Below are 26,234 nucleotides of genomic sequence, written 5' to 3'. Positions count from 1 at the left end.
CCGTCGCCAGTGTCACTAAGGCTGGGTTCACATTGCAGCGGTTTATGAGAACGAATGTGATTCGCACCGCACTGCAGTGCAAATCACATCCGATCTCTGTGCGATTCGAGTTCAGCCATTCGCCGCACCCGCCGCACCCGCCACACCCGCCGCACCCGCCGCAAATTCGCACGGGACCCTTTTTTTGGCCCGCAGCAGATCGGATCGCATGGGTGTTCACACCATGCGATCCGAGTTTGCAGATCGCACTGCGATATGCGAACTGATCTGGGGGTGTCAGTAACATTTCACTGACACTCCCAGCAGTTCGCATAGGGCAGTGTGAACTGCCGCCGGGAGGCATGCGATGCGGGAACCCGCCGCGGATTCGCGGCGTTTCCGCATCGCTCCAGTGTGAACCCAGCCTAATAAGCGATCATTTTTCTGATCGCCGCATTAGTGTCACAGGTGACGCTAGTTAGGCAGGTAGGTATTTAGGTTCGCCGCAGCTTTTATAGCGCCAGGGACCCCCATATACTACCGCATAAAGCCCCCTGATTGCCCCCTAGTTAACCCTTTCACCAGTGATCACCATATAACTGTTACAGGTGACGCTGGTTGGTTAGTTATTTTTTTATAGTTTCAGGGCACCCGCCATTTATTACCTAATAAAGGTTTAACCCCCTGATCACCCGGCGGGTGTCATTTGTGACTAATAACTGTTAGGGCAGTTAGGGTTAGCCCCCTTTAGTTCTAAGGTACCCCCCTAACCCCCCCAATAAAGGTTTAACCCGTGATCACCCCCCGTCGCCAGTGTCACTAAGGCTGGGTTCAGATTGCAGCGGTTTGAGAACGGATGTGATTCGCACCGCACTGCAGTGCAAATCACATCCGATCTCTGTGCGATTCGAGTTCAGCCATTCGCCGCACCCGCCACACCCGCCGCACCCGCCGCAAATTCGCACGGGACCCTTTTTTTGGCCCGCAGCAGAATCGGATCGCATGGGTGTTCACACCATGCGATCCGAGTTTTCAGATCGCACTGCGATATGCGAACTGATCTGGGGGTGTCAGTAACATTTCACTGACACTCCCAGCAGTTCGCATAGGGCAGTGTGAACTGCCGCCGGGAGGCATGCGATGCGGGAACCCGCCGCGCATTCGTGGCGTTCCCGCATCGCTCCAGTGTGAACCCAGCCTAATAAGCGATCGTTTTTCTGATCGCTGTATTAGTGTCACAGGTGACGCTAGTTAGGCAAGTAGGTATTTAGGTTCGCCGCAGCTTTTTATAGCGCCAGGGACCCCCATATACTACCGCATAAAGCCCCTGATTGCCCCCTAGTTAACCCTTTCACCAGTGATCACCATATAACTGTTACAGGTGACGCTGGTGGTTAGTTTATTTTTTTATAGTTTCAGGGCACCCGCCATTTATTACCTAGTCTCACTAGTGTACCCCTAAATTAGGGGTGTCTACTTTCCAAAATGGGGTCATTTGGGGGGGTTTGTGCCATCTTGGCATTTTATGGCCTTCAAAACTGTAACGCCCTTAGAAAGCCTGAGGCGGTGCTTGGTTTTCGGGGCCCCGTACGCGGCTAGGCTCCCAAAAAGTCCCACATATGTGGTATCCCCGTACTCAGGAGAAGCAGCAGAATTTATTTTGGGGTGTCATTTCACATATGCCCATGGCATGCGTGAGCAATATATCATTTAGTGACAACTTTGTGAAAAAAAAAAAAAAAAAAAAAAGTTTGTAATTTTCCCGCAACTTGTGGCAAAATATAAAATATTCCATGGACTCAACATGCCTCTCAGCAAATAGCTTGGGGTGTCTACTTTCTAAAATGGGGTCATTTGTGGGGGTTTTGTGCCATCTTGGCATTTTATGGCCTTCAAAACTGTAATAGGTAGTGAGGAGTGAAGTCAAATATTTACGCCCTTAGAAAGCCTGAAGGCGGTGCTTGGTTTTCGGGGCCCCGTACGCGGCTAGGCTCCCAAAAAGTCCCACATATGTGGTATCCCCGTACTCAGGAGAAGCAGCAGAATTTATTTTGGGGTGTCATTTCACATATGCCCATGGCATGTGTGAGCAATATATCATTTAGTGACAACTTTGTGAAAAAAAAAAAAAAAAAAAAAAGTTTGTAATTTTCCCGCAACTTGTGGCAAAATATAAAATATTCCATGAACTCAACATGCCTCTCAGCAAATAGCTTGGGGTGTCTACTTTCTAAAATGGGGTCATTTGTGGGGGTTTTGTGCCATCTTGGCATTTTATGGCCTTCAAAACTGTAATAGGTAGTGAGAAGTGAACTCAAAAATTTACGCCCTTAGAAAGCCTGAAGGCGGTGCTTGGTTTTCGGGGCCCCGTACGCGGCTAGGCTCCCAAAAAGTCCCACATATGTGGTATCCCCGTACTCAGGAGAAGCAGCAGAATTTATTTTGGGGTGTCATTTCACATACGCCCATAGCATGTGTGAGCAATATATCATTTAGTGACAACTTTGTGTAAAAAAAAAAAAAAAATTTTTTTTTTGTCATTATTCAATCGCTTGAGGCAAAAAAATAAAATATTCAATGGGCTCAACATGCCTCTTATCAATTTCCTTAGGGGGTCTACTTTCCAAAATGGGGTCATTTGGGGGGGTTTTGTACTGCCCTGCCATTTTAGCACCTCAAGAAATGAGATAGGCAGTCGTAAACTAAAAGCTGCGTAAATTCCAGAAAACGTACCTTAGTTTGTAGATGTGACAACTTTTGCGCAAACCAATAAATATACAATTATTGACTTTTTTTTTACCAAAGACATGTGGCTGAATACATTTTGGCCTAAATGTATGACTAAAATTGAGTTTATTGGATTTTTCTAATAACAAAAAGTAGAAAATATCATTTTTTTTCAAAATTTGCGGTCTTTTTACGTTTATATCGCAAAAAATAAAAATCGCAGAGGCAATCAAATACCATCAAAAGAAAGCTCTATTTGTGGGAAGAAAAGGACGCAAATTTTGTTTGGGTACAACATTGCATGACCGCGCAATTACCAGTTAAAGCAGCGCAGTGCCAAAGTGTAAAAAGACCTCTGGTCATTTACCAGCAAAATGGTCCGGTCTTAAAGTGGTTAAAATAATGGATTTTAGTGGTAAAAATCTGAATGCAATCTAAATTAAAAAAAAAAATTTATTCAGTTACATCAGCTTCAGGTGCTTGGTAGCTGTGGGTGATCCATGACTGATTCATCTTTATGAAGGTCAGTCGATCAACCGACTCTGTGGACAGGCGCACCCTGTGATCGGTAACAAAGCCACCAGCAGCACTGAAGGTGCGTTCCGAAAGAACGCTGGATGCGGGACAGGCCAGTAGCTCAATTGCATACTGTGCAAGCTCTGGCCAGTGATCCATCCTCAAGACCCAGTAACCCAGAGGATTTTCGGTGGGAAAGGTGTCCAAGTCTGACCTTGCCCCTAGGTATTCCTGCACCATGTAAATCAGACGCTGGCGATGGGTGCTGGAACCGATCATACCTTGGGGCTGCGGACTAAAAAATGGTCTGAAAGCATCAGTCAGACGGCCACCTGCTCCTTCTGACCGATGCCTCAGCAACACGTTGTCCAGGACCAGGAGTTTGTAACCTCCCAGTCTCTAGGAACGCGTTGCACAGACCTTTCTGCAAGGCCTCCCGGAGATGTCTCATCCTCTGCTCCCTCTGCGATGGCAAGATAAGGTCGGCAACCTTACCCTTGTACCGTGGATCAAGGAGAGTGGCCAGCCAGTAATGGTCCCTCTCCTTAATCTGAAGAATACCAGGCTTTGCAGGATCAGGGAGGCCATGCAGCATAGGTTAGCTGAGGCATTCGGTCCGGAGTCCTCTGGGTCACTAAGGACAACATGATCCGCAGACACCTCCTCCCAGCCACGTACAAGTCCACGGGTTTCTTGGGAATGTAAATCCTCTCTAAAAGACTGCTGCTGAGTGCCAGGCTCCACCTCCATGCTGACACAGTCCTCCTCCTCATTCTCTTCCTGTGTGATGGGTGGGACAGCAGGAACACTGTCTGGATAAAGGGGGCCTTGAGAGGCAAGGAAGTCCTCCTCTTCCTGCCTCTGTTCTGCCTCAAGTGCCCTGTCCATTATTCCACGCAGCATATGCTCCAAGAGGTGGACAAGCGGTACAGTGTCACTGATGCATGCACTGTCACTGCTCACCATCCTTGTGGCCTCCTCAAATGGTGACAGGACAGTGCATTCTTCCCTGATCACGCCCCACTGGCGTGGTGAAAAAAAAAACAAGCTCCCCTGACCCTGTCCTGGTGCCATATTCCCACCGGTACTCATTGATGGCCCTCTGCTGCGTGTGCAGCCGCTGCAGCATGGGCAACGTTGAGTTCCACCTGGTGGGCATGTCGCATATAAGGCGGTTCTTGAGCAGGTTCAACTCCTTTTGGAGCTCAGCCAGCCGAGCACAGGCATTAAATGATCTGCGGAAATGTACACAGACTTTCCTGGCCTGCTTCAGGACATCCTGTAAGCCGGGGTACCTGCCCAAGAACCGCTGCACCACCAGGTTAAGGATGTGAGCCACACAGGGCACATGGGTCAGTTGTCCCTGTCGGAGGGCGGAGAGGAGGTTGGTGCCATTGTCGCAAACCACCATTCCTGGCTTAAGCTGGCGTGGCGTCAACAACCTCTCGGCCTGCCCCTGCAGAGCTGACAGAATATTTGCCCCAGTGTGACCCCTGTCCCCCAAACAAGCCAGCGCAAGCACGGCATGGCATCGTTTTGCCTGCGTACTTGCGTAGCCCCTTGAACGCCTACGGAGCACCGCTGGTTCTGAGGACAGAGCACTGGAAGAGGCCATGGAGGAAGAAGAGGAGGGGGTGGAGGAGAGAGATGTGTCACAACCAATAGTAGCATTTTGGAGGCGTGGTGGCAGAACAACCTCCAACACTACTGCACCTTGTCCTGCATCCTTCCCAGCTGCCAGAAGAGTGACCCAATGGGCCGTGAAAGACAGGTAACGTCCCTGTCCATGCCTGCTGGACCATGAGTCAGCGGTAATATGCACCTTACCACTGACCGCCCTGTCCAGCGAGGCAAGGACATTGCCTTCCACATGCCGGTAGAGAGCCGGAATCGCCTTCCGTGAGAAAAAGTGGCGTTTGGGGACCTGTCACTGAGGAACCGCACATTGTACAAACTCACGGAAGGGGGCCGAGTCTACCAACTGAAAAGGCAGCAGTTGAAGTGCTAGCAATTTAGCCAAGCTAGCATTCAACCGCTGGGCATGTAGATGGCTGGGAGTGAACTTCTTCCGCCGGTCCAGCAGCTGGGGCAGGGACATTTGCCTGCTATAATCGGACGTGGGTATACTGCTAGCAGAGTGCCCGGAAGCACTTGGCTGTGACACCTGTGGCCTGAAGGGAGATGGGAAAACCAGCAATTGGGGTAGCTTTAGGTGCACACTGAGCAGATGACACAATACACCAACTGTAATTACTGCAGCTGCCTGGGGTATAGGATCAGCAGAACGCCAGCAATTGGGGGTAGCTTCAGGTGTATACTGTGCAGGAGGCACAATACACCGACTGTAACTGTGCTAGGCTCAATCACAAGAAATGTAGACACTGTCCCTGCCTATCCTTCTCTCTATGAACGCCGCAACACACTACACAAGGCCGCCGTGCAGGCACCTTATATAGGGTGGGGCTCCTAGGCAGCTCTAGGCTTTGTGAGGCCTTAGGCATAACCTAGACATGAGGCCCCACTCACATCTATAATGGGGGGGAAAAAATAATTCAAGCAATAAAAATGAATTGCATATATTAACAGTACTGGTGTCAGTGTGCTCAATCACACCAGTACTGAGCGCACACTGACACCAGGGCTGAGATAGAGCACACTGACACCACACCACTGTACGGCACCCCCTGGTCACATGTACCTCACATATAGCAAGGCTCTGTCCCCTCATAGCTCAGTCCGTCGGCTGCACAGTGCACATAGACAGGCTGAATTGGCCCCGCCTCCATCACGGAAGCCCCGCCCTGGAAGGAGGGTAGACTCGACGATCCTGTGCTAAGATGCTAGCTGTGCCCTGCCCATGCACAAGAAAGGGCGGACAGGATAGGATGGCGGGGCAGTTGGCGGTCTCTATGTGTCTTCCGATGTTCTGACTGGAAGGACACCTGCACTGCAGTTCCACTTCCAGTTTTCGGGGTGTTACAGAGAAGAGAGGAGGCGGGCTGACTGTATTCTGAACGGAGGCACCTGGGACTAATGTATGAGGATAGCCAGAGGCGGCTCTTTACGCAAAGTAGGCGGGAGCGAGGCCCCTAGGAGGGCGAGACCTTAGGCCACCGCCTACTTTGCCTAATTAGAGAGCCGCCTCTGGTGGGGCGTGTACTAAACCCTCTGAGCTATAATTGGCCACAGGCATCCTGCCAATCATGGCTCTCCTCGCTGCCGGCGCTGTGATTGACCAAGCCTGCGGGTAACAGTACACGCTTGGCCAATCATCAGCCAGGAATGCACTGCGATGGCGCAATGCATTGTGGGCCATGAGAGCCACACGAATATGCCACAAACGGCCCACAAAGTTCTGGCTTCGCTGAACAGGCGAACACTTGGTGCACTGGAGTCATGGGGTGCACATGTGACATGGGTTGCTCAGATGCTGAGGGGTGCACTGGAGTCATGGGATGGACATGTGACATGGGTTGCTCAGATGCTGAGGGGTGCACTGGGGTCATGGGGGTGCATATGTGACATGGGTCGCTCAGATGCTGAGGGGTGCACTGGGGTCATGGGGTGCACATGTGACATGGGTTGCTCAGATGCTGAGGGATGCACTGGAGTCATGGGGTGCACATGTGACATGGGTCGCTCAGATGATGAGGGGTGCACAGGGGTCATGGGGTGCATATGTGACATGGGTCGCTCAGATGCTGAGGGGTGCACTGGGGTCATGGGATGGACAAGTGACATGGGTTGCTCAGATGCTGAGGGGTGCACTGGGGTCATGGGATGGACAAGTGACATGGGTTGCTCAGATGCTGAGGGGTGCACTGGGGTCATGGGATGGACAAGTGACATGGGTTGCTCAGATGCTGAGGGGTGCACTGGGGTCATGGGATGGACAAGTGACATGGGTTGCTCAGATGCTGAGGGGTGCACTGGGGTCATGGGGTGCACATGTGACATGGGTCGCTCAGATGCTGAGGGGTGCACTGGGGTCATGGGGTGCACATGTGACATGGGTCGCTCAGATGCTGAGGGGTGCACTGGGGTCATGGGGTGCACATGTGACATGGGATGCTGAGGGGTGCACAGGGGTCATGGGGTGCACATGTGACATGGGTTGCTCAGATGCTGAGGGGTGCACAGGGGTCATGGGGTGCACATGTGACATGGGTTGCTGAGGGGTGCACTGGCGTCATGGGGTGCACATGTGACATGGGATGCTGAGGGGTGCACTGGGGTCATGGGGTGCACATGTGACATGGGTCGCTCAGATGCTGAGGGGTGCACTGGAGTCATGGGGTGCACATGTGACATGGGTCGCTCAGATGCTGAGGGGTGCACTGGAGTAATGGGGTGCACATGTGACATGGGTCGCTCAGATGCTGAGGGGTGCACTGGGGTCATGGGGTACACATGAAGAACTGCAGTAGGGGGCTTGGCTGAAGCACAGAGACGCGTAACTTTGCAGTAAAAGGCACCAATCAGTAGAACTGTCTCATAATTTGCCCAGCGCTGGTGTTTGGGTGAAACCTGAAGGTGCCAGCCTCTGCCCACCAGGGAGAAGACCCGGCACTGGATCCCAGGAGAGGTAAGTGGGATACGAGTTTCCTAAACTTTTATAACGTGAAGCCAAATATCATGTGGATTATGAGGGACAAAGGAATGTGGTCCTGAGATTTTATAATGAAGATTTCCATTCATTTTGGGTACAGCTGGTGGTCCTCTTGCCATCGTCCTGCAGCAAGCCGTCCTTCCAGTGGTGGACCATGAACAATGCACCAAGCCGGACTGGTGGGGAAATTCCCTTAATCCGTCTCTACTCTGTGCCGGAGGATACGCTTCTTCTCGCCAAGCTTCTTGCTGATGGTCTTGTAGCCCATTCCAGCCTTGTGCAGGTCTCCAATCTTCTCCCCGACATCCTCTGACAGCTCTTTGGTCTTCCCCATGATGGTGAGGATTGGAGGGAAGGGATTCTGTGGACAGGAGTCTTCTATACACATAACGAGTTGTCGTTAGGAGAACCTTCTTAGGGCTCTTTCACATGGGGCGGATCAGTGATAATCCGCTCCGTCGGTCCCCGCTGAGCAGGAAGATGACAGCCCTCTATGGAGCATCCAAACTGACAGGCGGACCTGAACGGATGGGCCGTGTGAAAGAGGCCTTACATTGTCAGGACTAATGTGTGCACCACATGAGCACCTACTGTAGCCAGTCTGTGGGGGGCAGAATTATTGTTGGTTGGTAGGGGATCAAGTACTTATTTTACTCACTGAACTCCATTTATAACATCATCATGTGTTTTTCCCCCCCACTGTATATAGTACATAGCCGGTGAACTATCACATTGTGTCCCCCATCGGATAGTGTCCGCTGTGTAGTGCGCATGCGCAGTACACAGCACACACATTCCAAAAATACCCGAAGATGAACGGCGCCTGCGCACTGAGTCCAGGTTCTATCCCCACCATCCAAGCAGACATAGAATAAAAAGAGCCGAGCGCAGCGAGGCCGAGCCCAAAGCGTGGCGATCGAAGTGAGTCCGTGAGGGGCCCTCTAATATTTGCAGCCTTATGTCCACTTTGGATGGTGGGGCTAGCGCCTCCACTCACGGCGCAGGCGCCATTTATCCTCTGAGATTTTCCAAATCTTTCTGCTCCATGCTGCGCAGTGCGGGGCGGACAGTATCCGATGGCCAGAACACCGGCCTTTCTTCAGCAAAGTTGTGAAGAAGAGCCTAGAAAATACCTGAAAGGTAGCCGAGTGCTCCACCTACTGGCTGACACTGAGAATGCAGTACAATCACACCTACCTGCAAGAAATCTATTCTAAGGTGTGTAATAAAATCCATACAAACCCACGACATTCACTTCATTCCTTTACATTTTATCCCATCGCTAATCTGCACTCCACATAGAATTCCAGTCTCTGGGGAGAATCTTGGCCATTATGTTGGCCGGGAATCGAACCCGGGTCGTCTGCTTGGAAAGCAGCTGTGCTCACCACTGCACCACCAACACAAAAAGTTGCATGTTTTTGTTGTGTGGGGGGAAACCGGAGTACCCGGGGAAAACCCACGCAAGCACAGGGAGAACATGCAAACTCCATGCAGATAGTGTCCTGGTCAGGTCTTGAACCGAGGACCCCAGTGCTGCAAGGCTCACCGCTAAGCCTCTGTGCTGCCCCATCTTAATGTGGAACTTCACCTAAAAAGGGAAGTTCCCCTCCTCCTCCTCCCTCGCTCCTCCACCGATCCTCCTCCGCATCTTCAACCTGAACCCTGAAGGGGCGGGGTCAGGACACCTCACCTGGAAATGGAAGGCTTGCTCCTAATAGAAAAAATGGACCTCCAAAATCTATACCAGACCCCCATCTGTGCACCCAGCCTGGCAGGCCAGGAAAGAGGGGGTGAGCATGCACCTCCCCCAACCATACCAGGCCACAAGCCCTCAGCATGGGGAGTGGAATGTGCAAAGGAGGGCCCCCCGGCAAAGCACTGTCCCTGTAATGACGAGGATAAGGGGCGCTTCCTGACAACCCTGACTCGGCACAGTTGTGGGGATTTGCGGGCAACTCTCACCTCCCTTTCTTGGCCTGCTGGCTGGATGCTCAGCTAGGGGTCTGGTATGGATTTTGGACGCCATCTTTTATGTTTTTTGCATGGAGTTCCTCCTTTAAAGATGAGTAGAAATGTTTATAATGTTTTTAAAGTTGTTGATAGACAGTGATGAGGGACTGTCAGGGCACCCTTGTTGCCCATCCCCCATACTGGTAGTGGACGGTCTCTACCATCTTCTAAGAGCCGGGCTTCCATTTTCAGGTGAGGAGCCCTGTCCCCCGTCCATCATCTGCTCACATTGTGAGGGGTCCGGAAACTATAAAGCCCGGAGCTCTGTGGAAAGAGAAAAAGAAGAGATATTACAGAATGTTACACACGACTATGGCCTTCCATCTACATTAAAGACGTCCCTCAGTTTTCTAGTACTGATCAGTTTATGCCAATTCCCCAAATGTCCATTTATATAAGGTGGTCTTCTCCACAGAAGCAGCTGGCCAGATACTTGGCGGAGGTTTTGGTGTTGGGTAGAGGAACCCTCTCTATATGTTTAGCTAGTGCCATGAGCCAAGTCATCTTAGGTACTGGAGGAGAACAAATGCCATAGAGGAGAACATTACTTTACTGGGATCCCTGAGGGAAGTTAGAGGAACACTTAATGGGATGTCCCAACTGGGCTGACCAACCACTGCCAAGCAAGCCGGAAAACCTTTCCTAATCTCTATTCTTCCCCCTGCACCCCCCTCCCCCACCTTCCTCATAACACTAGGAAAGGAACATTCATCAAAGATCTGCAACTTTGGAAAATTCCATATGAACTGAGATTTGGTCCCCTCTAAAATGTCCTCCAGATACCAAAGGGATTTGTTCTCCCTCCTCTAATCCACAACTGCCCCGTGTATGGGAGATCGTACTTCATAGACAGGGGACTTTATCCTAGATAACTATGTAACTACAGGAAAGGATACTTACTATTATGGTCCGGCCATATTCCCGATAATCGGGATGGATCTCAGAAAGCTTATGAATAGTCCAGCATTCTGAGTCTGTTGTGTGGTTGTGTCAGGCCGGGATAAAGTTGGGTATGCATCCCCCCCATGCAGTTTCGCTCTCCACCTGCTCTGAGACATACAATAAATAGCAGCTAAACTCAAATTCAGTTTACAAAATCAGATCAGGCAGCTATTGCAATTGGTTGCCAGAGGTTACAGTGTATCATTACCGCTCACTGACTGGTCGCCAAAGGTACAGCACACATTACGGCTCACTGATTAGTTGCTAGAGGTTACAGCACATAATTTCTGCTTGTTGATTGGTTACTAAAGATTACTGTGGATATGACCTCAGTTGGGCATTATATACATATCAATGCTGCCGGCCGCCGCTACTTACATATGAATGCCACCGCTTTTTACATAGGGGTTGTAAAGGTAATTTTTTTATTTTCTACATAGTTTCTTTTAAGCTAGTGCATTGTTGGTTCACTTACCTTTTCCTTTGATTTCCCTTCTAAATGTTTTTTTGCTTTGTCTGAATATCTCACTTCCTGTTTCTCCTCAGTAAACTTCTCACCATCATCCGAGCTGGTGGTTAGTCAGCCAGAACAGCTTACTGAGGAGGAACAGGAAGTGAGAAATTCAGACAAAGAAAACAAAGAAAAAAAACATTTAGAAGGGAAATCAAAGGAAAAGATAAGTGAACCAACAATGCACTAGCTTAAATGAACCTATGTAGAAAATAAAAAAATCTACCTTTACAACCCCTTTAATTCCGGTAATTTACATGTAAATCATCTGTACACCACAATAGGGCAGAGCTTTAGCAGTAGCACTTCACACTGAGATATTGGGACACAGCTCGGGACTAAAACCTCAAGGGACAAGGGAATTTAAACCAGGATATTTGGCAAGTGTGAAGCAGGTTCTTTGGGTCCCACAACAATGACAGGGCCCAGGGCAGCTGCCCCTTTTTCCCTGCCTTAAAAACAGCCCTGCTCCCATTGCTTGACTGATTAAGCTGAAGAGGAAATAGTTTGATCCAGGGAATTGCGACAACTGCCTGTGTGAGGTCACTGAGGAATCCGTCTGTCTTTATGAGACAAAACTGCCCCCCGATCCCTGACCGCAGTTTTTTTTTTACTTCCTCTGGAACAAACGGTTACTATTTTTGATCCACTTGCCAACCAGCCGCTGTCATTATACTGCAGCAGGTCAGCACAATCCCGCGAGCCGTCGTCACTGTACATCGGCTCCTTTAAACGGGATAGCAGGCATGCGCGTGCCCGCTGCATTCCAGAGGGGTGCTAATGCTCGTGGTCGGCAGACGCGATGACCGCACGCGATCGCGGGCACGAGAGGCAGAACAGGGACGTGTCTGTGTGTAAAGGGAAGTTATTTGCCAGCACACCATGGAACGACATAAATAGCGTCCAAACGGGTAAACACACAAATCCCTGTTCTGTGAGGAGAGGCAGATCGCAAGTCATTAATAGCTCGGAACCACGATCTGTCATCTACTATAGTCAGTCCCCTCCCCCCACAGTTAGAACACACACTAAAGGAACACAGTTAACCCCTTCCCTGCCCGTGACATTTACACAGTAATCAGTGCGTTTTTATAGCACTGATCGCTGTATAATTGTCAATGGTTTCAAAAATGTGTCAAAAGTGTCCAATGTGTCCGCCGTAATGTTACAGTCCCGATAAAAATCCCAGATCGTTGCCATTACCGGTAAAAAAAAAAAAATTAATAATAAAAATGCTATAAATCTATCCCCTATTTTGCAGACGCGATAACTTTTGAGCAAACCAATCAATATACGCTTATTACGATTTTTAATACCAAAAATATGTAGAAGAATTCATATCGGCCTAAACTGAGGAAAAAATTAGCTTTTTTTTTTACCAAAAATGGGGAATATTTATTATAGCAAAAAGTACAAAATCTTGTTTTGCTTTGTTTTCAAAATTGTCGTTCTTTTTTTGCTTATAGCGCAAAAAGTAAAAACCACAGGGGTGATCAAATACCACCAAAACAAAGCTCTATTTGTGGGGAAAAAAGAATGTCAATTTTGTTTGGGTGCAACGTCGCACGAGCACGCAGTTCTCAGTTATAGCAACGCAGTGCCGAATCGCAAAAAATGGCCTGGTCATTGAGCAGCCAAATTTTCCAGGGCTGAAGTGGTTAAACACTGAACCAGACAGAGGTGAGTCTTTTCAGCCATGTAAGAAGGATAGAGGATACTTACTTCATCCACTAAAAAAAAGGGGAAAAAGGAATACGCGATATCAAGAGACACTTTGTGGCTAATTAGTGGATATCTCAAGTATAACAGTATGGAAGGGCGCCATCATCCTTGATGAATAGAAATTACAGCGAAAATGAGTGGGGACTTTGGGATTTTAGAGGCACCAATATATGTTCAAAAGAAAAATTTTTGTAATCAGTCAATGTTCTTTATATATAAATTTATTCCAAAAATAATAAAAAAACATACAAATTAGAAAGGGTTAAAAAGATTCTTTGACACAAGGAATATGTCTACACACATAGGAAAACTACATCAGATACACATCAAGGTCCATTCCCGCTTCTGCTCAGTACAGATTCATCATCATGGTCCTCGTGGTCGGGCTGTGAGGCTCCGGTTGTCTCAAACTCGCAGAAATATCACTGTAAGAGAAAGAAGAGATTAGTAAGACAAGAAAGGAAACAAAATGGCGCAGTGTACATGGATTATTCATTTATGATCATGTATGTAACATTTTCCAGCATTGCCCAATTCAGTGTATTTTGGATCTAATTTGTATAAAATGAAAGCCCAATTGAACCCTCCATTTCAATCAGCCGAGTGTATTCCAGGCGCACCAACAGAAGGTGTTCAATGGCTTTTGGGTTTGTCCAATAATCCAGAGCAATGATCATCTGGATCAGAAATCAGTTTATTATATTCAGGAAACAAAATGAATGTTACTATGGACAGCCAAATGGCAGCAAAACGACCCCCCATGACTCTCTTCTTCCAAACCTGACCCAAGGGGCCCTGACCTGGTGAGGGGAGGGGGCTGGTGGTGCTCGTGTTCCTAATCTTACCATCATCAATGAATATGTTACATTGTACAAAGGAAACTGTAATGAAGATACTTACATACTGATGGATGAGAAGCTGCTGGTTTCGGAGTCGGCACCATAGCACACCGTGTCTTGGTGACAGAATGTGTCCCTCTTCATAGCCAAGACCTGATAATAAAGAGATCAAACATTAGCCGTGACTAAACTTCTTCATCTGACATGAATAGAACACTTGTATGGGGCGTATTTCCTATATTTCACTCGGATATATTGTCTTTAGGTACGGAGCCTCCCTGCCGCTCATTCCTCCACTATCCAACAATGAAGGAAGGATCACCTTCTATATAGTCCATTCATTGCCTTCCTGTATGGTTATATCTGCTCTAGATCTAATCTATCTGATCATTGGAGGAGCTCTGCCTACTGATCACTTCTATGGATTTCCATATGAGGGGCATGAGAAGGTCCCCCAACAATCTCTGTTGCCTATATCTGGGCGTGTCTATAACATACGGATATTTTATACCCAACCAGCATAATATCCTCCTACTGATGTGTAATCCTCCATGAAGGCAATGTCCCCCCTTCACTTTATATATTCTATATGCAAGAACGTGTACTTACCTGTCCTCATCGTTCTTCTCATCCATCGCTCTGTTCAGGAACTCTCCTTCAATTGTCTTTCAGTCTCCCTTATCATTTTCCAATCCTCCTCCATTCGTCTTTTTCCGACGTCATGTTTTTAGTTTTGTAATAAATCACTTTGAACCTATAAAAAGAAAAAAGAAAGGGTAAGTAGACGTTCAGATTGTAAAGCAAAACTTCACTGCAAAACATTTTCTTTTAGATTTGGATGGAGTTGGGGGCGGGGCTCAAACTTTTCTGAGGTTTTCCTTGTTTTCTGTGACCTGCCTGGGAAAGTTTTCCCGCACTTCCTGTCCTCTCAGAAGGAAAAGAAGTGAGGGAAAGTCTACCGACCAAATCACAGATGGCAGTAATTATCACCAACTGAGGTTCCATCCCCATCCCCCACCCGAAATTCTTATAAAGAGTTGCAGATTATTTCAATGAGGAACATTTTGAAGGTGCTAAATAAGAGTGGGACTAATTGGGGGCGGGGCTACTATTTAATCGTGGGTGTGGGGTGCACATATTAGGGATGGCGCGCACACACCCCAATGACATTGATCGTTCTGGGGCCACCATTCACAGATAACTCTAAACTGATGGAATGTAAAGGCTCTCAGAGCGCCCCCTATGGAGAATTGTGGGTGATGTCGTTGTCAAGGGAAACTGGGTGGTGTGGGGAGCCCGGGGGGGCAGCAGAAATAACCAGGATAGGAGGAGCGGTGGGGGCGGCTGCATATAGAACAATCATTCTCTCCATCTTCCTCCTGCAGTCTCCTGCTTCTCCTCTCCCTCTCGCAGGCAGTCCGATGCTGCAGGAGGAAGATGGAGAGAATGATTGTTCTATATGCAGCCGCCCCCCCACCGCTCCTCCTATCCTGGTTACAGGGGGGTGAGCGCAGAGCACGGGCGGAACTCACGCTTACTGTTATCTGGTTTCAAGTTTTTAGGATTCAGCAGCAGTCATCTGCTCTGGCTCCTCCTCCTTTGCAGTCACGCCCCCTGGTACGAATGGTTGACCTATACGAGCAGCCGCGGAGAGGCCGAAGGCTTCTCATCTAGCTCCACCCCCCTCTTTGTATACGTCCCCCGCCGCCGATGGGCTGAGCCGAGCTACCGCAGAGAGACTGCATGAGGGGCACGGGCTCAAAGAGCCTTGTGCCCTGCATGGACTTGCAGCCCGGCGGCCCCGGCCCACCTGGCAATTGCCCGATGTGCCCTATGGCCAATCCGGGCCTGACTGGCTGGCATTTTCAAATATCATTGGGATCAGCTAAAAATAAACTGCCACTGACAGACCCCATTGAGGGGGGTTTGTAACTGAAATCGCATGACTGATAACAAAGATCACCCCACCCCCCTTGTGTGGGAGCTTTGTGACCTGTGACTGTATATAATATATATAATCAATTACATCCATCTATGAAATATTAGATAGAGAATGTGTATATACTGTATTTAAATATATATGTCATTTTCTTTTTAATAAATATACATATATATAATATCTATCATGTTATGGAGACTCTTATCAATCTCTGTAATATCAATGAGCTCCAATAAAAATGATCAATAATCATAAGTCTGGAGGATTTTATTTCCCATCAGTTTTTTTTTTATTATTTTGATATATTTTTGTAAATGGATGAATAAATGAGAAGCAGGGAATTGTGGGAAATATATATATATATATATATATATATATATAATTTTTTTTAATATATATTTTTTCTAAATATCAATCATGTTATGGAGACTCTGATCAATCTGATATTTAACATATAAAATCCTCTCTGTAATATCAATGAGCTCCAATAACGATGATCAATAATGAGATCTGGAGGGATTTTTTTTCTTATCAAATTTATGAAAAAAAAACACTCCCATAGGATTCCTCTAGGTGGAGGACGGCAGCCATGGAGGTATGATGGGATCATTCTGTCCCCTTCAACACCTTGTCCATAGGCGGCCCTCAAGGGCCGGAGCTGTAGAGGGCTTTTAATGCAGAAATCTCGCCGGCTCCGCCCAGAATAGAAATTCCAGTTCTAGATCAGAGATTTCTAGATTCAGTTTTAGTGAAAAGTGTTTACAGAATGCAGCCATAGGAAATCCCAGTTTTTCACCACAGCTTACATTTGGTTTCCATGGTTACAGTGACCGCTCCAGCCTTATTATGGGCTAAGTCATGGGCGTCCGCAGAACTTTTTCCAAGGGGGGGCATCATTTTAAGGCCGCTCATGCTCCGCCCCTTTTCAGCAATCTCATGAAAATCTTTCCACTGGTAATACATTTGTGTTATATAAGAGATAATTCATCTCTTTACATTGCAATACATCTGTTGTGGTCATATATTCATCTCATACTGTCACTGGATTATTATACCAGCCCGACAGCATTATTATACCAGCCCGACAGCATTATTATACCAGCCCCACAGCATTATTATACCAGCCCAACAGTATTATTATACCAGCCCACCAGCATTATTATACCAGCGCCCAACAGCATTATTATACCAGCCCAACAGCATTATTATACCAGCCTCACAGCATTATTATACCAGCCCGACAGCATTATTATACCAGCCCAACAGCATTATTATACCAGCCCAACAGTATTATTATACCAGCCCAACAGTATTATTATACCAGCCCAACAGCATTATTATACCAGCCCAACAGTATTATTATACCAGCGCCCAACAGCATTATTATACCAGCCCAACAGTATTATTATACCAGCGCCCAACAGTATTATTATACCAGCCCAACAGTATTATTATACCAGCCCAACAGCATTATTATACCAGCCCAACAGTATTATTATACCAGCGCCCAACAGTATTATTATACCAGCCCAACAGTATTATTATACCAGCCCAACAGCATTATTATACCAGCCCAACAGCATTATTATACCAGCCCAACAGCATTATTATACCAGCCCAACAGTATTATTATACCAGCCCAACAGCTTAACGGCATTATTTTCTTGTTCATGAAAGGAAAACCATACATTTTAAAGCACATTTGATGAAGAGAGTATTATATATAGATATGAAATCACATAGGGCTTATATATTATACTCTATACATGTATAGTTAATAGTGGTAAGTGATCAATCATCAAGGGGGACCCCAGGAACTCATAACGTTGGGGGGACCACCTTCTGCAGAAAGAATACTCTAAGGTAAGGGGGATGGGTTACTAATATAAGGAGGAAACCCTTTATATCAGTGCCCCTTACATTATCGTATTCACCCCCCCTTACATCAGTGACCCCCCCCCGTCTGGCCTGGCGGTGCTTTCACTGACCTCCTCTCAGGTGCACTGTGCAGGGCTCAGTCAGTCGGCTCCAGCTTGGTGGCTCTGGTTTTATCCTATAGTCTCCTGTCCACAGTCCACACAAGTCTGACTTCTCCCATGACCCCCATCCCAGCGGCGCTCCCACTCTTGACTCCTCTCCAGACTGCCTCAGAGACTGCAGACATGCTACAGGAGATGTTCAGAGACTGCAGACTCTGTGCAGCCACAATGCAGCCTCACCAAAGCCCATCAAATACAGCCTCACCGTGCCCACCAATGCAGCCTCACCGTGCCCACCAATGCAGCCTCACCGTGCCCACCAATGCAGCCTCACCGTGCCCACCAATGCAGCCTCACCGTGCCCACCAATGCAGCCTCACCGTGCCCATCAATGCAGCCTCACCGTGCCCACCAATGCAGCCTCACCGTGCCCATCAATGCAGCCTCACCGTGCCCACCAATGCAGCCTCACCGTGCCCACCAATGCAGCCTCACCGTGCCCACCAATGCAGACTCACCGTGCCCATCAAATACAGACTCACCGTGCCCACCAATGCAGACTCACCGTGCCCACCAATGCAGACTCACCGTGCCCATCAATGCAGCCTCACCGTGCCCATCAATGCAGCCTCACCGTGCCCACCAATGCAGCCTCACCGTGCCCACCAATGCAGACTCACCGTGCCAACCAATGCAGCCCCTCCTGTGCCCCATGTCCCAGTCTGCAGTCCCTGTCTGTGGGAAGGTGTGTTGTTGATGCTTGGTACAGTACCTTGCATGCCAGCAGGATATCCATGATGGACAGCAGCAGGCAGGCTCTGTTCTCGTTTTGGATGGGGACGGTGCTCCTTCCAGAGGATCTGTTTGCTGTGAGATGGAGTGGTCCCTGACCACCTGCACCTTCAACCGTCCTCATTTCCCGGCCCCAGTCAGCCTGCGCTCTGGTCCTGGGGAAGTGGAGAGCACTGGGTGGGAGTCGGAGAGAAGGGGAAGCAGAGAGTACTGGCAGGGTTGGAGAACACATGGGTGGGGGCAAAGAGCGAGGGGGAGTGGAGATTACAGGGGTGGGGAGCAGAGAGCGCTGGGGGGGGGAACAACAGGGGGGAGAGCACTGGGATGGTGGCTAGAGAAGGATGGGGAGAGCATCGGGGCAGCAAGAACAGGGGAGGAGAAAACTGTGGGGGGGCAGGAGATTGTGGTAGTGAAGGAGATCACGGGGGGCAGGAGAGTGTGGTGGAGGAGAGCACTGGGGAGACAAGGGGGAGAGCACTGAGGGGAGAACAGGGGGGAAAGCACTGGGGGGACAGGGGGAGAGCACTGGGATGGTGGCTAGAGAAGGATGGGGAGAGCTAGAGAGCGGGGAGGGCAGCAAGAACAGGGGAGGAGAGAACTGTGGGGGGGCAGGAGAGTGTGGTGGTGGAGGAGAGCAGGGGGGCAGGAGAGTGTGGTGGTAGAGGAGAGCAGGGGGGCAGGAGAGTGTGGTGGTAGAGGAGAGCAGGGGGGCAGGAGAGTGTGGTGGTAGAGGAGAGCAGGGGGGCAGGAGAGTGTGGTGGTAGAGGAGAGCAGGGGGGCAGGAGAGTGTGGTGGTAGAGGAGAGCAGGGGGCAGGAGAGTGTGATGGAGGAGAGCAGAGGGGGCAGGAGAGTGTGATGGAGGAGAGCAGAGGGGGCAGGAGAGTGTGGTGGTAGAGGAGAGCAGGGGGGCAGGAGAGTGTGGTGGTAGAGGAGAGCAGGGGGGCAGGAGAGTGTGGTGGTAGAGGAGAGCAGGGGGGCAGGAGAGTGTGATGGAGGAGAGCAGAGGGGGCAGGAGAGTGTGATGGAGGAGAGCAGAGGGGGCAGGAGAGTGTGATGGAGGAGAGCAGAGGGGGCAGGAGAGTGTGGTGGTGGAGGAGAGCAGGGGGGGAGGAGAGTGTGGTGGTGGAGGAGAGCAGGGGGGCAGGAGAGTGTGGTGGTGGAGGAGAGCGGGGGGCAGGAGAGTGTGGTGGAGGAGGAGAGCAGGGGGGCAGGAGAGTGTGGTGGAGGAGGAGAGCAGGGGGGGAGGAGAGTGTGGTGGAGGAGGAGAGCAGGGGGGAGGAGAGTGTGGTGGTGGAGGAGAGCGGGGGGGCAGGAGAGTGTGGTGGAGGAGGAGAGCAGGGGGGGAGGAGAGTGTGGTGGAGGAGGAGAGCAGGGGGGGAGGAGAGTGTGGTGGAGGAGGAGAGCAGGGGGGGAGGAGAGTGTGGTGGAGGAGGAGAGCGGGGGGGCAGGAGAGTGTGGTGGTGGAGGAGAGCGGGGGGGGCAGGAGAGTGTGGTGGTGGAGGAGAGCACTGGGGGGGCCGGGAGCACAAGGTGAACTGGAGACAGAAAAATAAGTTGGATAGGAGAATCGGCAGGGGGGCCCCTCCAGCCCCCCCACCCCTTCGATCCTCCTATCCAGGCACTGTGGCACACAGGGCGTGCTGTACCTGCAGTATCTCCTCCTATGGATCACAACACTGGCTGGCTCTGTGTTCGGCGGCTGCTCTGTAACATGGCCCCGCCCCCTCAGACCGGCTCATGCGATAGGCGGAACGTTGATTCTCTCTACTATCACACGAGCTGGTCTTGGGGGGGGCGGGGCCATGTTACAGCGCGGCCGCCGAACACAGAGCCAGCCAGCGCTGTGATCCATAGGAGAGGGCGGAGGATGCAGCCGCCAGCGGACTCAGTGAAAAAAAGGCAGCATGGTGGCGGCTACGGCAGACGCTGCTGCAACACCTTGGGGATTCCGGTGGGGGGGGGGGGGTTAGCTCCTGGTACTGTATGGTATGGTGTTTTAGTACTGCCCTTGTCATTTTCGGCCATTTCGGTTTGCTCTGGCCATACTCCTGCTGCTCAGGAGAAATGTCTTCATCACTGCAGGCACATTGTGCTACCTGACTGCCAGCATCTGGAGAGACGCCATAGTCTAGAGCCAGAGGAGGCAGACAGGGAGAGGGTCATACTAAGTGGCGCATGGTTAGAGATGCCCCTAGGGAGTATGGCTGTTAGTATGGCCAGCATCTCTTGTACATTGTAGGTGTTTGCTATGTGAATCAACACATCAGGCTCACGTCCCTCTAGGTTCTACCTTGTTAACTGTTTGGGGTTCATGCTCTCTATTTTTGGGGTGGGGTGGGTTTATTTGCTCCACATAGTTGGGTGGGGGGGGGGGGAGCGTTGGTTGGTTTAGTTCTAAATGTGTTTTTTCTATCTGTTTTGTGCTTTGTTCTGCGCCTTTGGTTACTGCAACACTTGTCCATCAATGTACTGGCTCAATACTTTGTGTAGTGGGTGTAATGTGAGGATTTTATCCCATGCTGTCCCTGATCTTTGTCGTAGGCTCTCCTGTGCACTCATATCTACATATTCCCTTACCGTGATATCATGGAATGTCTGGGGCCTCGATTTGGCAGTGAAACGATCTCTAGTCTTTAAATATCTCCAAAAATATCCATGGCATATCTGGATTTTACAAGAGACCCACCTCCAGGGCTCTAGGATCAACAGTCTCCGACGCCCCAAGGTTGGCGAGCATTTTCATGCAACCTATTCGAATTACACCCGTGGCGTGAGTATATTTATTCGGAGGTCCTTGCCCTTTAAAGTCTAGGGGGTGCGTACAGATGCAGCTGGAAAGTATATTATACTGCATGAAAGGTCTATGATAAGAATATGTGATTGTAGGGGTGTACCTCCCCCTCCAGCGTCAATTACTACTTTCAATGACATTATACCACAGGTATTAGGTTATGATACCCCGACTGTTTTCTTATCGGGTGACTTTAACATGGTCCTTTGTCCAGATCCGGATAGATGGGGGGGGGGGGGGGGGCAGGCACGGGGTACATTGGCACTCATGCAATGGGCCTCCACATTTGGCCTTGAAGATGTCTGGAGACGCATCCAGCTGTTGGTGAATATACTTGCCACTCCACCTCCTTTACAACCCTATCGAGGTTGGATTTGGCATTCGCTTCCCCAGCTGCCCTTAGTTGGGCTACTGAGGCAGCCATACTCCCTAGGGGCATCTCTGACCATCCGCCACTTAGTATGACCCTCTCCCTGTCTGCCTCCCCTGGCTCTAGACCAGTGATGGAGAACCTCGGCACCCCAGATGTTTTGGAAATACATTTCCCATGATGCTCGAGTACACTGCAGAGTGCCAGAGCATCATGGGAAATGTAGTTCCAAAACATCTGGGGTGCCAAGGTTCGCCATCACTGCTCTAGACTATGGCGTCTCTCCAGATTCTGGGCAATGGACGATAGACTGCAGGAACCTATGGTGGAATCGTTGTGTCAATTCTGGAATACTAATGGAGAGTCTAAATCCCCCCTAGTGATATGAGACGCTTTTAAGGCATGGGTCAGGGGGCATACATCTCTCGCATAGCGGCACTTCAAAGGGAGATGTCTTGCTCATTAGAATTCATAGAGACCGAGGCGGTGGGATTGGAGGCTGAGTATGTTTCTTCCCCTACCCCGGATAGGTATTGGACCTTTTGAAGGTGGAGAATACCAAAAAAGCTCTGGTCCATCCCCAAACAAAATGTTTTTGAATATGGAGGTAAGAATGGTCTACGCTGGCTGGGCTGGCTAAAAGCCCAAATCCAACAACACACATTGCTAATATAAAGGGGGAGAGTGGAGGCCTCATAGTAGCCCCAGATTTGATTCATGGATACCTAGATACCTTTCCAAACCCTATTGTATTCCCAATGTTGGATGACGAGGCTAGAGAATGCTTAGATGCTAACATCACGTTGCAGGAAATCCAAACGGCTATATGAAGACTGCAGGTGGGTAAGACCGCGGGCTCAGATGGGCTTCCTGCTGAATTCTACACCAATTTTTTGGAGGTAGTGGCCCCCAAACTTACAACTCATTTCTGATCTGTCCTCCATGGACGCACTCCCCGAGTCTATGCTCATTCCCAAACCCGGTAAGGACCCCCAGAAATGTGCCTCACATAGGCCGATATCGCTGTAAATGTCGATGCCAAAATCCCTGTGATGGTCTTGGCGAATCGTCTCTGTACTGTGCTTGAAGATCTGGCTCATGTTGATCAGACGGGGTTCATGCCGGGCAAGGGAAGCCAAGACGCCTTTTTCTTAACCTCTCTATTCCCCGTGATAATCGGGGTACTAGGGTAATCGCCGCACTAGATGCGGAAAAGACGTTTGAGTCAGTGGAGTGGGTCTATCCCTGGGCGGTGCTGAAGCGATATAGATTTGGTCTCAAGTACATCAGTTGGATACCGAGGCTTTACACGGCGCCAAGGCGCCTCTTTAATGGATCTCTGGAACTTAATATACAGAGGTCCTCGGGCCGTTTCATCCCGGGTCCCACACATATCAGGCTGAGAATTTGGAAGGCTGCTATGCAGTGCTTCTCCTCCTCGGGTCAACTGTCCCCGACTCAACCCTTGTGGGGTAACCCCAGACTCCATCACCTCCATACGATACAGGACCCCCAGCTCTGGGCCCGGTATGGGGATGTTATGCCCACATGTACTCTCTTTTTACAACTGTCTCAGAGGTTCGGACTGCCGGGCTATTTCAGTACTTCCAGTTGTGTCATGCTGTTAGGGTTCAGTTCCCTAGGCCCCCCACCATTAAAACGGATCCCATAGAAGAAATGCTGCTTCCGAGGGACCTAGACAAGCCCCCGTCATCCCTCTATGGTGCCCTCCTGTGCACTGATATACCAAGGATGGTGAAATGATGGGATTACTGGAAGGCAGACATCCCCTCACTGGACAGGGAAGACTGGGAGAACAGCTTGGAACAGGGTCCGAAACTTATTTCCTCCAGAAATCAGTTGCTTCAAGTCAAATTTGAATACTGTACCCTAGAGAAACTGCATAGATTGTTCCCTGAAAGAGACCCCATATGGCCACGTTGTAGACACCACCCGGGTTCCTATATCCATATGTTCTAGGAATGCCCTGTGATTGGGTCCTACTGGCAGGCTGTTTTCACTGAAATCAATCTTAGATTACAACTTACCCTGGTACCCACCCAGTCTCTAGCATTATTGATGACCACCTCTCTTATCACTCTAAGCTTTTCATAGCATATACCGGGCCATCTTATTGAGTGGGCACCCCTGGGCACTGTTCATGGGCCCTGTGTGCACATGGGGCCCCATCAGGGCCGGTTCTGTCACAACCTTGCAGGATGCAGCAGAGGTGAGCTGGAGGGACTGCAGTGTGGTCTCTGCATGGAAAGTGACAAGGATCAGCGCTGGGACTGCCTGGTCCAGGAGTTGGGTGGTCACTTTAATTCTGCATGCGGGGCTGGCAATCACTTCTCTCTCCTGAATATTGGTAGCTCTGCCTCCACGGCAGCAGGTTGGGTGCACGGTGAACTGCACTGCCTATGTAGCTGCCTCTGCCGATCCAATCACTCACCATTCTCACCGGAGGATTCAGAGTCAACAGCACAGGAGCTCAGTGTGCTGAAGACCCCTATAAACTGACCAATCCCCGCTTCCCTGCTGTGCCGGGGCTACCAACCCCACCCCCTGATGTGCGCACACACAGCATGCTGCTAGATAGGTGTGCGTGCAGCTGCAGCATGAAAACTGCAATTGGAAGAGAGCTAGAGGCTGGAATATCTCTAAGTCCACCGTCCAGACATCCCCCTCAACATAAGAAATGTCCTTCTCTGCTACTCCGAGCCGCTTCACTCTATGCAGTGCGAGACCAGCATGCCAGTCTAAACAGGAATCGCACCGCTTTCCTCTTCAAATCACATGCGATTCTTCAGCACTGCAAATTGAGCCATTCAATCTGTATGGCCTAAATCACACCAAATCTACACCAAAGTGTAGCAGGACCCTTATTATTTCGACCAACCTAGAATCAGATCACATGGGTGTTCACACCAATTCTGAAAATCACACTGCGGAGGTGAGCTGCCATCTAGATAAAGGAAGGCCCGTAGACGTGGTGTATCTAGATAAAGGAAGGCCCGTAGACGTGGTGCATCTAGATAAAGGAAGGCCCGTAGACGTGGTGTATCTAGATAAAGGAAGGTCCGTAGACGTGGTGTATCTAGATAAAAGAAAGGCCCGTAGACGTGTATCTAGATAAAGGAAGGCCCGTAGACGTGGTGTATCTAGATAAAGGAAGGCCCGTAGATGTGGTGTATCTGGATAAAGGAAGGCCCGTAGACGGGGTGTATCTAGATAAAGGAAGGCCCGTAGACGTGGTGTATCTAGATAAAGGAAGGCCCGTAGACGTGGTGTATCTAGATAAAGGAAGGCCCGTAGACGTGGTGTATCTAGATAAAGTAAGGCTCGTAGACGTGGTGTATCTAGATAAAGGAAGGCCCGTAGATGTGGTGTATCTGGATAAAGGAAGGCCCGTAGATGTGGTGTATCTAGATTAAGGAAGGCCTGTAGACATGGTGTATCTAGATTAAGGAAGGCCCGTAGACATGGTGTATCTAGATTAAGGAAGGCCCGTAGATGTGGTGTATCTAGATAAAGGAAGGCCCGTAGACATGGTGTATCTAGATAAAGGAAGGCCCGTAGACGTGGTGTATCTAGATAAAGGAAGGCCCGTAGACGTGGTGTATCTGGATAAAGGAAGGCCCGTAGATGTGGTGTATCTGGATAAAGGAAGGCCTGTAGATGTGGTGTATCTAGATTAAGGAAGGCCCGTAGACGTGGTGTATCTAGATAAAGGAAGGCCCGTAGATGTGGTGTATCTGGATAAAGGAAGGCCCGTAGATGTGGTGTATCTAGATAAAGGAAGGCCCGTAGACGTGGTGTATCTAGATTAAGGAAGGCCTGTAGACGTGGTGTATCTGGATAAAGGAAGGCCCGTAGACGTGGTGTATCTAGATTAAGGAAGGCCTGTAGACGTGGTGTATCTAGATTAAGGAAGGCCTGTAGACGTGGTGTATCTGGATAAAGGAAGGCCCGTAGATGTGGTGTATCTAGATAAAGGAAGGCCCGTAGACGTGGTGTATCTGGATAAAGGAAGGCCCGTAGATGTGGTGTATCTAGATAAAGGAAGGCCCGTAGACGTGGTGTATCTGGATAAAGGAAGGCCCGTAGATGTGGTGTATCTAGATAAAGGAAGGTCCATAGACGTGGTGTATCTGGATAAAGGAAGGCCCGTAGACGTGGTGTATCTGGATAAAGGAAGGCCCGTAGATGTGGTGTATCTGGATAAAGGAAGGCCCGTAGACGTGGTGTTAAGGAATCCAATGTACATAATGATAATCAGAAAATGTCTATTTGCTTATGTGTATACATGTTCCCATGCTCCTTACTTATTATGTAGTATACAGATTGACGCTTAAAGATGGCGGGTACCCCCCACATCCCCCGCGTTAGAAGAATGCATTCTGAGATAAGAAAACCAGCTTCAACCAAACTTCAAGCATCAAGTTTCTCCATTTCTCTTGTATTGTAACCAATGAGATGTACCAATTAGACTGACATAGCAATG

The 26,234-nt window shown here is 49.5% G+C and overlaps 3 long non-coding RNA genes and 1 other non-coding gene across 4 annotated transcripts in view; 1 reads left to right on the top strand and 3 right to left on the bottom strand.

Annotated features, from left to right (window-relative positions):
- Positions 1–10,470, top strand: part of LOC143986941 (uncharacterized) — a 13,306-nt gene extending 2,836 nt beyond the window's left edge. Inside the window, exon 3 of the long non-coding RNA XR_013276572.1 lies at positions 7,932–10,470. This is a non-coding gene — a long non-coding RNA (uncharacterized LOC143986941). The remainder of the gene's footprint in view (positions 1–7,931) is intronic.
- The window catches only part of LOC143986943 (uncharacterized), a 78,243-nt gene that overhangs the window by 41,588 nt on the left and 10,421 nt on the right, over positions 1–26,234 (bottom strand). The window contains exon 2 of the long non-coding RNA XR_013276574.1: positions 14,468–14,612. This is a non-coding gene — a long non-coding RNA (uncharacterized LOC143986943). The remainder of the gene's footprint in view (positions 1–14,467; positions 14,613–26,234) is intronic.
- On the bottom strand, positions 9,165–9,236 carry TRNAG-UCC (transfer RNA glycine (anticodon UCC)). Its single transcript has one exon. It is a non-coding gene; the product is annotated as a tRNA-Gly (tRNA).
- LOC143986942 (uncharacterized) lies at positions 13,223–14,461 on the bottom strand. The gene is made up of 2 exons (XR_013276573.1): positions 13,920–14,461; positions 13,223–13,444 (listed from the first exon to the last, which is right to left on the bottom strand). It is a non-coding gene; the product is annotated as an uncharacterized LOC143986942 (long non-coding RNA).

The sequence above is a fragment of the Lithobates pipiens genome, unplaced genomic scaffold (genome assembly GCF_037356315.1).
Source record: "Lithobates pipiens isolate NorthernLeopardFrog02 unplaced genomic scaffold, aLitPip1_a1.2 Scaffold_18, whole genome shotgun sequence".
NCBI lineage: Eukaryota > Metazoa > Chordata > Amphibia > Anura > Ranidae > Lithobates > Lithobates pipiens.
Note: the sequence above shows the minus strand (reverse complement) of the source record. Positions and strands in the feature narration are given on the sequence as shown.